We start from the raw sequence: 13,776 nt of genomic DNA, 5'->3' as shown, positions 1-13,776 counted from the left end.
CCTCAGAATGGATTTACAAGTAGACAGCTTTCTAATGTTTGTTGCAAGTAAGCAGCTGGAGTACAGTATTTGCATCAACTGTTTTGTGGAAGTGAGTGATTCTTTATTGATGGTAATACCTTCAGAACTTCATATGAATGACTTGACAATAGTTCCCGTTATTGAATGGCCCATTGATAGTTGTAGACTAAAATTTTCCAGAAATTACAAAGGATTTTTTAAAATGGGCTGGGAGTGAGGAGGGGGCATATCAGTTCCACAAGAGTCTTTAGGGCAATTTTACGCTGTTAGGAAGTACATGTAATAGAAACACAGATACGCAAGCTTATATCACACAAATCATTAATCATGCATGCTCCTGACAGGGAGATTATTTTCCAGTTTTTTTAAAAAAGAAATCTTAAAAGCTTAAGCTTTTTTTGTTTGCTTTTTTTATTAAAAAGTAATTTGGAGCCAGTAACTTAACCTGTTTTTCATAAACGTGCTAGCTGGAGGCAGCCAAAAAAATATTCATGCTCACATAGTCGGGGTCCTCAAGTGAACTTATGTCTTGGATCATGATATCTGGTAATTGCTTGAATTATCCTTGTTGAGTAATAGTATGGACCCTGAATACAGGGTTTGATTTATTATGGCCAGATGTCTACTCTGCTGGGTTTATGAGGACTTGCTAAATGGCATCTCCTAATTAAAACCCCCTTTGCCCTGCCACCCTTCTCCCCTACCCCCACGAAATGAATCCATTCTATCTTCATAGCATGTAACAGTTTGTGTTGTTATATGTTTACAGCTTGATCTTTGGCTAGACTGTGGCTTTTTTAAGGGTTTTTAAGACTTTTAAGCTAATTCTGATTTATCTTTGTATCTCCAGCATCACCATATGCCTGGCACACAGTAGGATTTACACTTACGGTAGAAACACAAAATGTTCATGATAGAAATATCAGGAGGAGTCACTTCCTCTGGCCATGGTAGTCGCCATCTATCTGTTTGGCAGGGGGGAAATACTCTTAAGAAAATGAAGGCCATTAAAACCCTCTAGCTTCAACAATATAAGCTATGTGCTTCTTTGTTTATTTCACTAAAGGATCAGATTCTGATGAAAACTCTTGGCTTCATGCTTGTTTCTGCTTTTTTCTGCCTTATTCACCATTTAGCCACCAGAATTGATGCATGGGTCAATAAGGCCCCAGCCCTATTGGCACAAATAGAGCTGGAAAAGACACTGAACTCGGGGGGTTACCAGAAATATCAGAAAACAGAACAATTACTGTTAGGTGGGGATCTCCGAGCATTCTTAACTTTGCAAACCCTTATAAAAGGGTTTATAAATGAAAGACAGCATTGCTAGATGAGCCGGGCAAAGCAGTCCTGGATGGTTCAGCTGGCTCAGGCATTGGGGATCAAGGGGGACCCTTTGCCCGTGGACTTGAAAGGGTATTAATTGGGAAAGGACATTTAGGGTGTACTCATAAACTAGCGGACATAAATACAGAATACTAGGGTACGTACTATTACTTGCACTTAGACTGTTGTCACTGTTACAACAGTTTTGGTTGGGGGTTTTGGGGGGGGGGCCAGTGGGACACACCTAAATGCTTGCCTGTGTTTGTAAGTAGGAAAGTATTGAGCTGTCTCATAGGCTGTATTGAGCCAAACCAATGTGATCTTTGTCAAAAGTAACTCAGGCTTTTTAGGTGGCCAGGGCAAGAGAAAACACAACACACACAGGATTTGAGGGCTCTGCTGAGAGGATACAGTTAATACAACTGTTGTTCTTTTGTGTAGGTAACTGGTGAAAAGGAATACAATAGGACTATCTACCATTAACTCTGACCAACTCTTACCAACAAAGTGGAAGCACTCATCTTTTTTCCATTCTTACCCTTTCAGTGAAAGTTGCAGAGGAGGGATGCAATTTTAATTGTGGCTTTAAAGTGGAGATTTCCTCCAGGAATAATTGTTCCTCTCAGTAGGAGGTAGGCTTCCATAGTTGTTTAAGACTGTGTTCACCCCACAGGTTGACATAGGCAAGCAGGGTAGACCCTCTTCAGTTAAGTTTAGTTAAATTTTAGGCACAACCGGTCAAAAGGGGGTGAAGTGGGGAGGGGGGAGTTAGATGTCCTAGAAACATGTGAAGTTGACTTAGTCTGTAAGGGAGTCGGAAGGAGTGGAAAGCCAGAGCCATCCCCGCAGCAACTCCATGCAGTTGGCGTCTGGGAAGAACACTGGTCTCCAAATCCTCCAACTCCTGTATAATGAAGCCTCTGCATCTTTAAGTAACTTACTAAAAGTTTGTCGGGAACAACAAACTTACTTACTGCATTTTCTACACAGCCAATTTCTGAATAAGGAGTGTTTGCTTTGAAATTTAGCCCAATTACTGCAGTATTGTTGAGGGAGATGTGCCCATGAAGGGGTGGGGGTTAAATGAATTGTGAGGATGGTATTAAGTACTTTCTCAATAATTATACTTTCCTCAATGTCAGTGTGACTTCTTTATTCACCTTCTTCCTTCAGTCTATTGAATTTGAATTTCAACTATGTAATATCAGTGGTACTGAAGATTATAAAATCCGTTAAGGGAGAAGAATCTGGAGAGCTAGAACCAAAGCCATCACCTTTGTAGTGAGGATGACCCCACTCACCAGGGCTAAACCAAACAGTCTCTCTCTTTCTTGTCTTTTCTTTCTTTTTTTTAATAACTTTGTATTTTGTAATAATCTTAGACTTAACCAAAAAGTTGAAAAAACAGCACAGAGAGTTCCTGAAATGTCACCCAGTTTTCCCTAACGTTAACATCTTACATAACCATAATCCAATTATCAAAACCAAGAAATGAACATTGGCACAATACTATTAATTACAGGCTTTATTTGGATTTCACCAGTTTTTCCATGAATGTCCTTTTTTTCAGGCCTAGGATCCTTCATTGCGTTAGTTTACTATATCTATGTGGTCTCCTCCAATTGTGACAGTTCCTCTGTCTTTCCTTGTTTTTCATGACCTTAATACTTTTGGAGATTGTTGATCAGTTATGTTAGAGAATGCTCCTCCACTTGAGTTTCTCTCATGTTTTCTCCTAATTAGACTCAGTTTCTGCATGTGGGGGAAGAAGACCACAGGAGTGAGGTTGTGTTCCTCCCAGTGCATCATGTCAGGGTCATGTCAGTATGTTTACTACTGAGACGTGGTCAAGGGCAAGTTTCTCCACTGGAGAGATTCCCCTTTGTAACCTAATATCTTGGGGGTGGAAGGATGATACTTGGAGACTGTACAAATGTCCTGTTTCTCATCCCTCACTAATGTTGGCATCCCTTGGTGGAGCTTACCTGCAACAATTATTACTATGATGTTCTAATGGCGAGTTTCTGTTTCCTTCTCTATGTATTCATTGGGATTTTCCTGTAAGGATGAGCTGTCCCTTTTCCCCTGAACGGGCTCTTTGACCATATTTTTCTCCAGGTAACTTTCTGGGTGGCTGAAAGTGATTTACAAAGAATGGAAATGTCCCTTAAATGTTGAAAGGACAGCAATGTACTGGGTCCCAAGAATGTCTTCTTCACCTGCCGTTGAGAATCTACAAACTGCCTTGACCGCCATTCTGATTTGGATCCATTGGATTTCCAAACCCGTTAGAGCATTTGCAAAATAGTTTCCATGCCTTGAGAGTCCTTCTGATACTGTTTTTTGTTTTTTTAGTGTTTCTTTACAAACAGCATTCATTTAGTAGGATTTTATAGAGCATGTTTTGGGCCCACCTTTATTGGAAAGAATTTAGATTTTTCTAATTAAGCCTTTTCTTTTAATACAAGCATTTAAAGATATTATCCAGACCCTTTAGTTTATCATCTGTCTGCATTTGATCATCTCAGTGCTTCTTAGTGTCCTCACCAAATATTGAAAGGTCAGTGAATAAAGTGAAATATATCTCTTGGGAGCTGTATCAGAAATACAAGCTATAGGTTAGAAAAAAAGAAGTTGACATTATTGACTAAAAGTAATTTCTAAGATTACCTAGATTTCAATTAACCATGCTGTTTGGCCTTGCTTACCACAGATTATCAAAAGCTGGCCGTCCGGCAAGGAGATAAGAGAGATAGGTTGTCATAAATTCTACCAAATGATGATAATATGTTATTGATGTACAGCAACTTGAATTGTGGGATCAAGATAGAGTCCTCAGCAGAGATGGTATCCAAACTAACTATACTTACAGGAAGATTAAAATGCCCTCTACATCTTGTATGTAAAGCAATGAAAACTGACACATGACCCCGAAAATTCTCTGCCCCTCATTCTAGATTTTGCAGTTAAAAACGATGTCTGGAATGTTAAGAACTAAGACAATTCTAGGACTCCTTGGAGTATGAATATTTAGGAGATGGGAATGGTAGGGATGCCTACTTTGCTTTCTTGAATTCCAAACTTATTGTTCAGAAGATAGATGGCAGCCTGTCTACAGCTGGGCAAGGCTCCAGAATGGCCACTAGGAGCCTGTGCTCCTGCAGCACACGACCTTCTCGTGTTCTTGCCCATCGAGACCTTCCCAGCACTCCCAAGGTCAAAGGGCTGGGCAGCGTGCTAATCTGAGCATAGTGTTACCCTTGACTCACTCATCTGTATTTATCGGTAGGTCCCAGTGTCCAGAGCATCCCTTTAGAATGGGACTTAGAACAACTTAAATCAGCTTCCAGCCAGAGGCGGCTGGCTGCAATCCTGGGGGAGCTGCTCAGGCTCCTTTGTGATTGCCTGAAGCTCTGCCCTCCTGTCCCTCGGCTTTCTTCTCCTGACCACTCAGCGGACCTTGGAAAAATACAAGAATTTGTTTCTTAGTGTCTGTTGGAGAGATGAGCTCCTGCTTGTGCTGGGAGAGTTTCTGTTGTCTCAATGCTCACTCAACCCCAAACTCCTACCAAGGCCACCAAGGTCAGGGGGAGGACCAGAGGGCAATTAAAGGGTGAAGAGGCCACTGGGTTTCACAGCAGCACTGCCAACCAAGCTGTAGCTTGTTAGCCCTTCAGGACTCTCGTTCCTCCTGCAGGTGAGCTTACACTTAGATTACAACAACAGCTGACACTGATTCAGCATTTAACGTATGCCAGGTACTACTCTAAGCACTTTGCACAAACTGACTCAGTTTTCACATAGAATTACTATCCCTACTTTAGAGGTGAGAAAACTGAGGCACAGAAGGGGTAAGTGAATTGACCAAGGAAGCACAGCTAGTAAATGGCAGACCTGGGCTTTGAACCCAGTCGATCTGGCCCTAGAGACATACTCTTAGACTCTACTCTCTGCTGCCTTTTATTACAAGTCCCACCACCTACCCACCCACCCCCAGCCCACTGCCAAACACACACACTGACTCTAGCTGGATGGTTCAGATGTTCAGATGGCTGGAAGTGGTATCTCAGCTCTATATGGTGAGATATGAAAATGTTAGATTGAAATGCCACTGAGACTTCAGATATTCTGGTGGCTTTGTGTGGAGGAAGGAGGGCCTTTCTGTGTTGTGTTCCCCTTCTTCCTGGACTTAGTGGCAAGATCATTCCCCTGGATGGTGGAGATGCTAGTGGTAGATGAGATATAACAGCCCCTTGACTCTGCTTTGCCCCCATGAATGACAGGTCCAGGGACCCCCCATCTTGCATGGATGTCTCTGCTCAAATGGTCCCTGGGTCTTCATTTCATTTTGGAAAGAAAATCATTTGCCTGCTGTCATTTTATCTGTAATTAAAAAAAAAAAATTACAATCCAGACTTTTTACCATATTATTTATTTGTCAGTTACTCTTTTCAAGTCCCTTCCAAAAGCTTAGTTGTTCCACAAAACTTTGACATGGGCCTTGTGCTTAACTTTATATTTAAATCACTCTCCTTTGTAGTTTTAACTACACGTTCCAGTCTTTGCTGTCTTCCTGGACATTATTGCTAGCTCAGTTGGGGCCAGCAGGCTGTCAGGGATCCCCCCACCCCTGAATGGGGGCATTCCGGGGGGAGGGGTGTTAAATGAGCCCAAAGCACATGATGTGAGAGCTGGTGTTGATGAAAGATATTGCAAAAACAGTGTGTGCTGTTATCAAACCTGACTGCCCTTAAAACATTGCTTTCTGTGGTAGCAAAATAAGCTTTTTATAGTGTCCTGTTTCTTCTAGTATTATCTAAACTAGTGGGGGAAAAGTAAGTAGTAACCTTTAGAAAAAAAAGAAGGTAGAGTGAGAAAATGTACTGAAGGTCTTGTTTTACCAATAAGTTGTTTTTAAAAGTGTGTGTGTGTGTGTTGGAAATCAGCCTTACTGCCATCATAATGAAGTTATCTAGTGCATTCTACAGGCTACCGAGAAAGCTATTTCCTCAGTCTTACCGTATCCCCATTGGGATACTTGACTGGTCACCCCACCTGCGTGTGGCTCATCCTCTGCGGATCGAGTGCCTTCACAGTACAGACCCAGATAAAGCGTGGAAGCCTTGGGGAAGAGTATTTGAGAGACAAGCTGCCTGGCCTTGGTGGGGGGCAGGGGGGGAGTCCGTTTCCTCCCATGTCGTTCTGGTCATCTGCTGCGGGGTGCTTCTCCTCAGCCCGTGGGGGCCCCCCTCTGCTGTGCTTGTACATCTAACAAGAAGTTCAGCCTTGGAAGGTTCTGGAAAAGGGGTTTCTCCACCGACACTGCAACATGTTTGCTTCTACATGGTTGGCTTCCTGAGCAGAACTGTTGCCCTTCCTGTCTTCCTGGAAAGGGGTGACTCCTGGTATCTTCTTTCCAGATATACTCCTTCCTAGGACGCCTTCAATAAGTGATTTTCTGGGTGCTTTGTTTTGCTTTTGTTATGTTTTTCCCATAGATAGGAGTAACATCCTGCGTAGAAAGTTCCCAGTTATGATACCTAAAATGGCCTCCTTGGAAACTTCCAGAACAGACCCCTTAATCTCTGCCCCTAGACAGGAGCAGAAGCAGGTGATGTGCTTTCCTGGCAAGCCGAGTACCCACCACTGCTGCACAATCTAAGCTGAGAAATCTATATTACGTACATTCATTTTTTGGTTTTCACTCCTTAACTTCCTTTGCAAAGGAAGAGACTTCCTTATTAAAACGGATTTTGCTCTGAGGGGGCTAAGAGAAAAACAATCTATTGTCCTGTAGAGGTCAAGGCCATGCTCAACAATGGGACCATTGTGCTGCTGCCCTGTGGGTTGGGGGACAGGGGGAATGTTTATAAAAACAAACTTTTGAAGCAGGGACAGTGCAAGGCTTTGTTTACCTGGCACTCTAAACTTAAGGGACTCATTTTGCCTGAAGAATAATGAAGTGCAGAGTTGTAATTAGAAAAGGTTGATGTAATTGATATGTTAACAATCTCTGTTTGAGGTTTTTCTCTCTCCTGCTTAGGACAGTCATGCACTTATTTTTCTGAAGCCAACATCAGAACTGTCCATCAAAGGCAAAAATGGGCCTCAAGAAACACTGTCTTTTGGCAAAGAAAGACAAAGGTCCTTGTTCTCCAGGCCAGTGCGTGTATGTGTGGAACGTTTTAAAGAACAATTTGAAATGAACTCTTAGGACAAAACCCTGTTCCAGAGTCATTATTGCAGAGGTGCGACAGGATTTGTGCAAGCAAAGTGGAAATACAGTCGTAACAGGACTTGTTCACTTTGACAGCATCTCTCTTAGTCTGGGAGTGAACATTTATAGAAACTGTAGAAACTCAATAGTGCTCTTTTGTCTTTATTAACAAATGACAGTATATATCTAACATGGTGGGTGGGATTTAAAGTTTTCTTTTTGTTATGCGTTCTGAGATCTAACTTAGAAAGTTACATTTCTTCTTGTAGTTGTTAAGGTGTGTCTTTTGTTCACTCACTAGCATGTGCCCCATTTCCACTAACTGGCTGGGCGTTTTTGTTCAGTTTTCTCAGATTTCTTTTTCTTTATCTCATCTTTTCTTCCCCCCTGAAAATTAGAATATTGGCAACTCATTGGTATTAGTGAGATTCCCACCTATGCTGCTGTGCGTTCTCTTATCTCCTAAAGAGGTCGGGTAAATTCACTCTCAGTGGATTAGAGCTGTCCGTCATCCCCAACCCGGGTGTGATGTACTGTGTGCCAGACACTGAGGGAGCCCTGGAGACGACAGAAATAAACAGGATGGAGCCTTTTCTTGTTTACTTTCTCGTTGGTTTATTAGAGTCTCGCCGCTTCTGGATGGCATCTAAAAGGAAATTTCATATGCGCCCAATAGATGGCCAGTATAAAATATTGTTTGTCTTCCTCTTTGGCACTCACTCACTTTCCCTGTGCAGGTGGATACCTAGCTTTTCTTCATTCTTTTCTTTTTAAATATTTTTTCTACCTTTATAAAGAACACAACTTCTCCTGACACAGACATAAACACAGACATTCCAAGGAGGAGCCCATTCACAACAACGACACAGAACTGGGGATAGTGGACCTTATTTAACACCAGTCTGTGTGCCCAACTTGGGATCACTGGGGATGTTTCCTCAGATGTGACATCTCACCTCAAAGAAAGGAGACCCATGCTACCCTGGGTCTGGAGGGCCCACCCACCCACCCGCCAGGCAAAAGCTGCACCCTCACCGCCAGGTAAAAGCTGCACCCTCAGTCTTCTGCACCCTCAAACTGTCCCGTTTCAAAGGAGATCTTGGAATAATGGGACACGAGTGGATGTGGATGGAGCTGGGTTATAGGTCATGTCTCCTTGTGGGGCACAGCACACCCAAGGTCTGACCTCTGGAGAAAGGCAACCCTGAATGTCAGCATCCTATGGATTCCCTTAACCTGCCTTCAACTCCAGGTCCCAATCCTCATTAAAAAGATCAGCAGCCTGTTCCTCAGGTGGACAGCCGGATACCTCTTCTGACAGCTCCCAGGTATTCGGTTCCCCATCAGAATCCTCATCATCCACAGCAAAGCCTTCCTCTTCAGAATGGGTGCCATCACCACGGGTAGGACTATCATGAGGGATGCTCTGTGCTCCACTAGCGAGTTGATCCCTGGCCTTCTTAGTCTCTCTCTCCTGACCGGAGTGATCAGCTGGGACAAAGCCAGGGGTCCATGCCTGGTGGCCCCCTGCTCAGCACCCAGGATGCTGCTCTGCCATGTGACGCCTCTTCATTCTTAATCCAACCAGAGAGCAGCCCTTAAAGAAGAAACACGAGTCCATGGAAGATTCCCTTTGCTGTCACTGAGCAATCCAGAAAACATTTGCTGCTGGTTACAGGTCTTCTGGGCTTTCTTCAGAGTGGGATTGGTTTTTTTTTATTTTACCATAAGTAAGTCTATCAAATTAACAGTTGCTAGAAGAGAAACTACATCTAGATACAGAATTACATTCTTGTCAGCAGTACATTTTCATAATAACAATGGAAAAAACAAATTCTTACCAGCAGCTGAAACATACTAATACTGAAGAAATTCCTGTGAACTATGTGTGCTGCTTTTGTTTGTTTGTTTTCAGAGCAGATGGGCTTGTTTGCTTTTTGCTTAAACATTAATCAAAAATCAATTTATGGCTATGTAAGTGGCATTAGATAATTCTCATTCTGACTCCAGTAAATAATATCTATTTGTTCATGTTAGATAAGTCTGGGGGGCGGTGAAATGTAAAATAGAATTACATGAGATATGACATATGGCTATGTGTTTTATAAATTAATGCTTTTATGCATGTGGGAGGAGAAGTAATTTAGCTTACTGACAAAAGGAAAAGCAAAGGAAATTCCAGAGAAAGAACAGGGTAGCAAGTCTAAATAAATTTGGAAGATGAAGAGAATATGATAATTTAGTTATGTCTATTTAACAAATCATCCCCATTTCTATGTTGGGATAAGAACCATGAGAAAAAGAATATTCTAAGTGCTGAACATTTTAATATACTCCAAAGATGCTTTTATAACTCTTGTGCTGACCAAAAAAAAAATGTATCTGGGGACCAGAGTGGTATCATATAGACAAATGCATTTATACATTTTTTTCCTAATCTTCTAGCAGGCATGTCTGCATTTGTAAATAAGTTGCTTGGGATAGTCATGTTTGTGCAAAGGTAACTGACATTTCCCTGATATTAGAAAATAGAAAATTAAGTTTAGCTGAGTAACTACATATAGAACACCCATATTTTATATGTAGAGAGATATACCTTCGTTGAAATATCCAGAGAAAGAGATTATTCAAATTACTATTAATGCTCCCTTTTTCATAGATGTAGATCTGTTAATTGTAAGAAGTCTGTTTTTAAATTAATCAACGGGAACTTTTTATTTCTTCCCTAAGATTCATTTAGCCTTGAAAAGGCCAAAAGTTTAATGAATCTTCTAAATGCCAATCTTTCCTTCCTTCTGTGAGAGAATATGCTTCAACTATAATTACATTTGCATTGTTTAAAAAAGTAGTAATTCTACAGCCAGACCTCTGAGATAGCTGAGGAGTGTAAAAGTAAAAGCTTGAAGACATCATCAGGCACCCTGGAGACCCTTTCCTCACACCACATTCTGATCCACCGAAGGATTTCTTATGAGGATTTTTTTACCCCAGCTTTATTGAGGTATAATTGACAAATGAAAATTGACCACCTTGACTGAGGCGTACAACTTGAGTTTCTGATATGCATATACACTGTGAAATGCTCAGCACAATTAAACTCATGACCATATCCATCACCTCACTTAAAGTGAAGTTCCCACGAATATTTTTGCCTGATTAAACCTGGAAGGATCTGGGAAGTGCCCCAAACTTTGCAAACTCTTCTTGTATCTCATATCAGTAGATACTCAGTAGCTCTGAGAGTAGGAGGGAAAAGAATAACAAATACTCTTCTAATACTTTATTCAGGGTGTGCTGTTAACAGACTAGACATTCTGACTTTCCCTGTGAATTGTGTCTTAGAATTTATTTTTCTTTTACCCTGATTCAGGATCAAAGCTGGCATGATAACCTCAGAGGAGCTTTGTGTGTATGCAGTATGGAAATTGAGTTAGTCCCTCTGGCTTCCTCTCCCCCATTCACATATATTCCCTCTTCTTTTCTCTTCCCACCCCCACTCCCTATCAAGTATATCCTACCCAGGACCCCCTGATTTGCAGCCTTTGCTGTCAGTTGAGGTGAGTCTGTGAAGTTCCCTATTTGTAATTGATTGGCAACGTTCTGTTCCCCTTCTGCTGCTGAATCATCACTTGCCTCTGTCAATTTTCTGAATGCCTCACCTAGTGATCAAGGTGGGGAAATTACAGTGATTAGTGTTCCAACTCTTGTTTGCCCATAAGTGTTCCAAAGTAGTATTTTTAAAAACTATTCTAAGATATTTTCTTCTTTCATAGTAGATATAGTGAATATTAAATGTCCCCTAATTGACTGAAATTCCTGTGCTATAAAATTGAATTGGCAGCTTTACAGAGTAAAAGGTTAGAGGTACGGGGTTGGTGAAGGCTCACAATTTCTGACACCATCCTTAGGTTGCCTTGACTATCTTATTGTCGTATGACTACTGTCAGTGGCTGTTTTCATTCAGTCTTTGTTTTTCTAAAAGATATATTCATTTTCCCATAACTTCTTTGATATCAACCAAAGGAAAGAAACTTTCTTTTGATTATATATACTTTTCTCCCCTCCATTCATTGACCTTAAAATCAATGTTTGCTCTTTCAAATGGCTTATAAAAATTTAAAATTACAGCAGTTGCGTAAGCCACGCATAAAAAGCAGGTTTGTATGTTTGCCGAGGATCCTTTCGTATCTTGTGTTGTTTAGCAGTTGTAACATCTTCTGTTGATTCCTTAGTGCTTCTGCTAGCTGGCCCTGATAAAGTTATCAAGGGTACCATGGGATACATGAAGGCACAACAGTGTGGCTTTACTAAATTTGGAAATAATAAATGAGTTAGGAGAGAATTTAAGGGTAATTTAGCTGAGTGTAATTAATCTTTACTTTTGTGCCTATAGCTTAAACTACAGTGGGAGGAATATAAGGACAGGAAAAGTTGAGATCCGTTTCCAGTAGCACCACTAGCAAGTTGGCCGCCTTTGGTCTGATATGTTGGTCTGTCCTTTAGCAGTACTGCAAGGTGCTGATACCAGAGGCACTGTCCAGTCTCTGGCTGGGGCATCCAGGGCCCCCCAGAGGTCTCTGTGTGGGAAACACACAGTGGAGAAGAGGCTGGTACTGATGGACTCAGTGACCCAATGCAGCAAGGGTCTGCCTTAAAAAATGTTTGAAAGCCACTGGATAAAGCCCTTTGCCCCCCACCCAAGATTAACAATTCAGTGAATTAGTATGATTAAGGGAAACTACAGAAACACTTTCTCAGGATGTGTTTAAACAAATGTGTGAATGCTCAGTTTTTGGCTTGGCATAAATGAAGTATAGCCTTGACCCAGGAATATGTTACATGGCTACCAATTATTATATCAGCTTGTGAGACAAAGGCACAACACACCATTGTTTACGGGGAAATGTCTCAGTATAGGTGCAGAAGCACTTGGGGATGCCTTGCCAGCCCCAAATCACACCAGCTCCTTGACTGTGCTAATAAACTAAGAGTGTTGGATAGTGTACTATCAGGAAAGAAAAGCCTTTGGAACGGAACAGACCTGCCTGCATCTGAATCCAGGTTCCACCACTTATTTGCATCAGCTGTTCCCTGTCTGTAAAATGGAAATGATCAGACCTGCTGCCCAGATGGAAGTGAGGATAAATTTAGATGGACAAACAGTATAACTGCCCAGCCTGTAGTAAATGCTCACTGATAGCCATGGAGTTTGGAGGATGTCTAAAATCTAATGACACTAACCTTTGAAGTTCGTTCATTTGACTCACGTTATTTGAGGCTTTTCTACTTCTGGTCTCAGAATTGTCTCGCCCTACATTATGTGGGGATTTTTATCCCTTTCTTTTCCCCCCAAATATTTGCTAAGCACCTTTGTTGCAGGTTGGGTTCTCCAACAGACTCCAAGGTGATGTTAGGAATGCAAAAGATTTACTAAGGAGGAACACTGTGAAAGGGAGAGAGGAGGAAGATGATGGTGGGGAGGGGCAGGACATGTGTGCATCTGACTGGGATTCTGATCTGACAAAGGCTGTGCCAGCCCTTGGGGAGCTCAGAGCAAAGAGTGCCCGTTTGAGGAGTCCTTGTTGGATGGAGGACCACTGCCATGCTCAGTTCCTGGCCAGGGGCTGCCCTAAAAGAATGTGACCCTAGAAGATCTAGCAGCTGGAGGCCGTGGGTGAGTGACACTCTGCAGCTAGACATCACTGTCTAGTCCCTTCTGGAAGAGGACCCACACTGTGCAACTCTTTGCCCGTATAGCCCTAATGTTTAAAGTTGGGGTCTCTAGATTTGAAAAATACATATTTTCAGTGAGAGTCTGGTTATTCTTAAGGGGACATATCTTTAAAACATATGGCTATGGGAGAGGAAACTATTTATTGACTTATACCAGCAGAGCCTTGCAGTAATCACCTCATGGGAAATACAGGCCATCACCCACACGTTCACACTTAAGTGCCAATCTCCTTGGATGTTAGCTGGTTTAGACGTATGCATTGCTAATATAGTCAGCCTAGCCAAGACAGTACCATCTTCCTCAAGCCCCCAGGAAGGTATGAAATCAGCTGCTCATAATTGTTAGAATCAGTCCTTAATTTTTTTTCCTGTGTATTTCCCCTAACCTCTGAATTGGTTGGGTCCAAAGCTTAAGGATACCATCTTCTCTCTGCCAGCATCCTGCCTTGGCCTCTCCAGCAATATGCCCCACACCATTT

At 41.9% G+C, this 13,776-nt stretch overlaps 1 protein-coding gene across 2 annotated transcripts in view; it reads left to right on the top strand.

The window, feature by feature from the left end:
* IGF1R (insulin like growth factor 1 receptor) overlaps positions 1-13,776 on the top strand; it is a 305,438-nt gene that overhangs the window by 190,073 nt on the left and 101,589 nt on the right. The gene's annotated exons all lie outside the window — the stretch shown is intronic.

This window comes from Eubalaena glacialis, chromosome 2 (assembly GCF_028564815.1).
Source record: "Eubalaena glacialis isolate mEubGla1 chromosome 2, mEubGla1.1.hap2.+ XY, whole genome shotgun sequence".
Lineage (NCBI taxonomy): Eukaryota > Metazoa > Chordata > Mammalia > Artiodactyla > Balaenidae > Eubalaena > Eubalaena glacialis.
The sequence above is the reverse complement of the archived record's forward strand: the minus strand, read 5'-3'. Positions and strand labels throughout refer to the sequence as shown.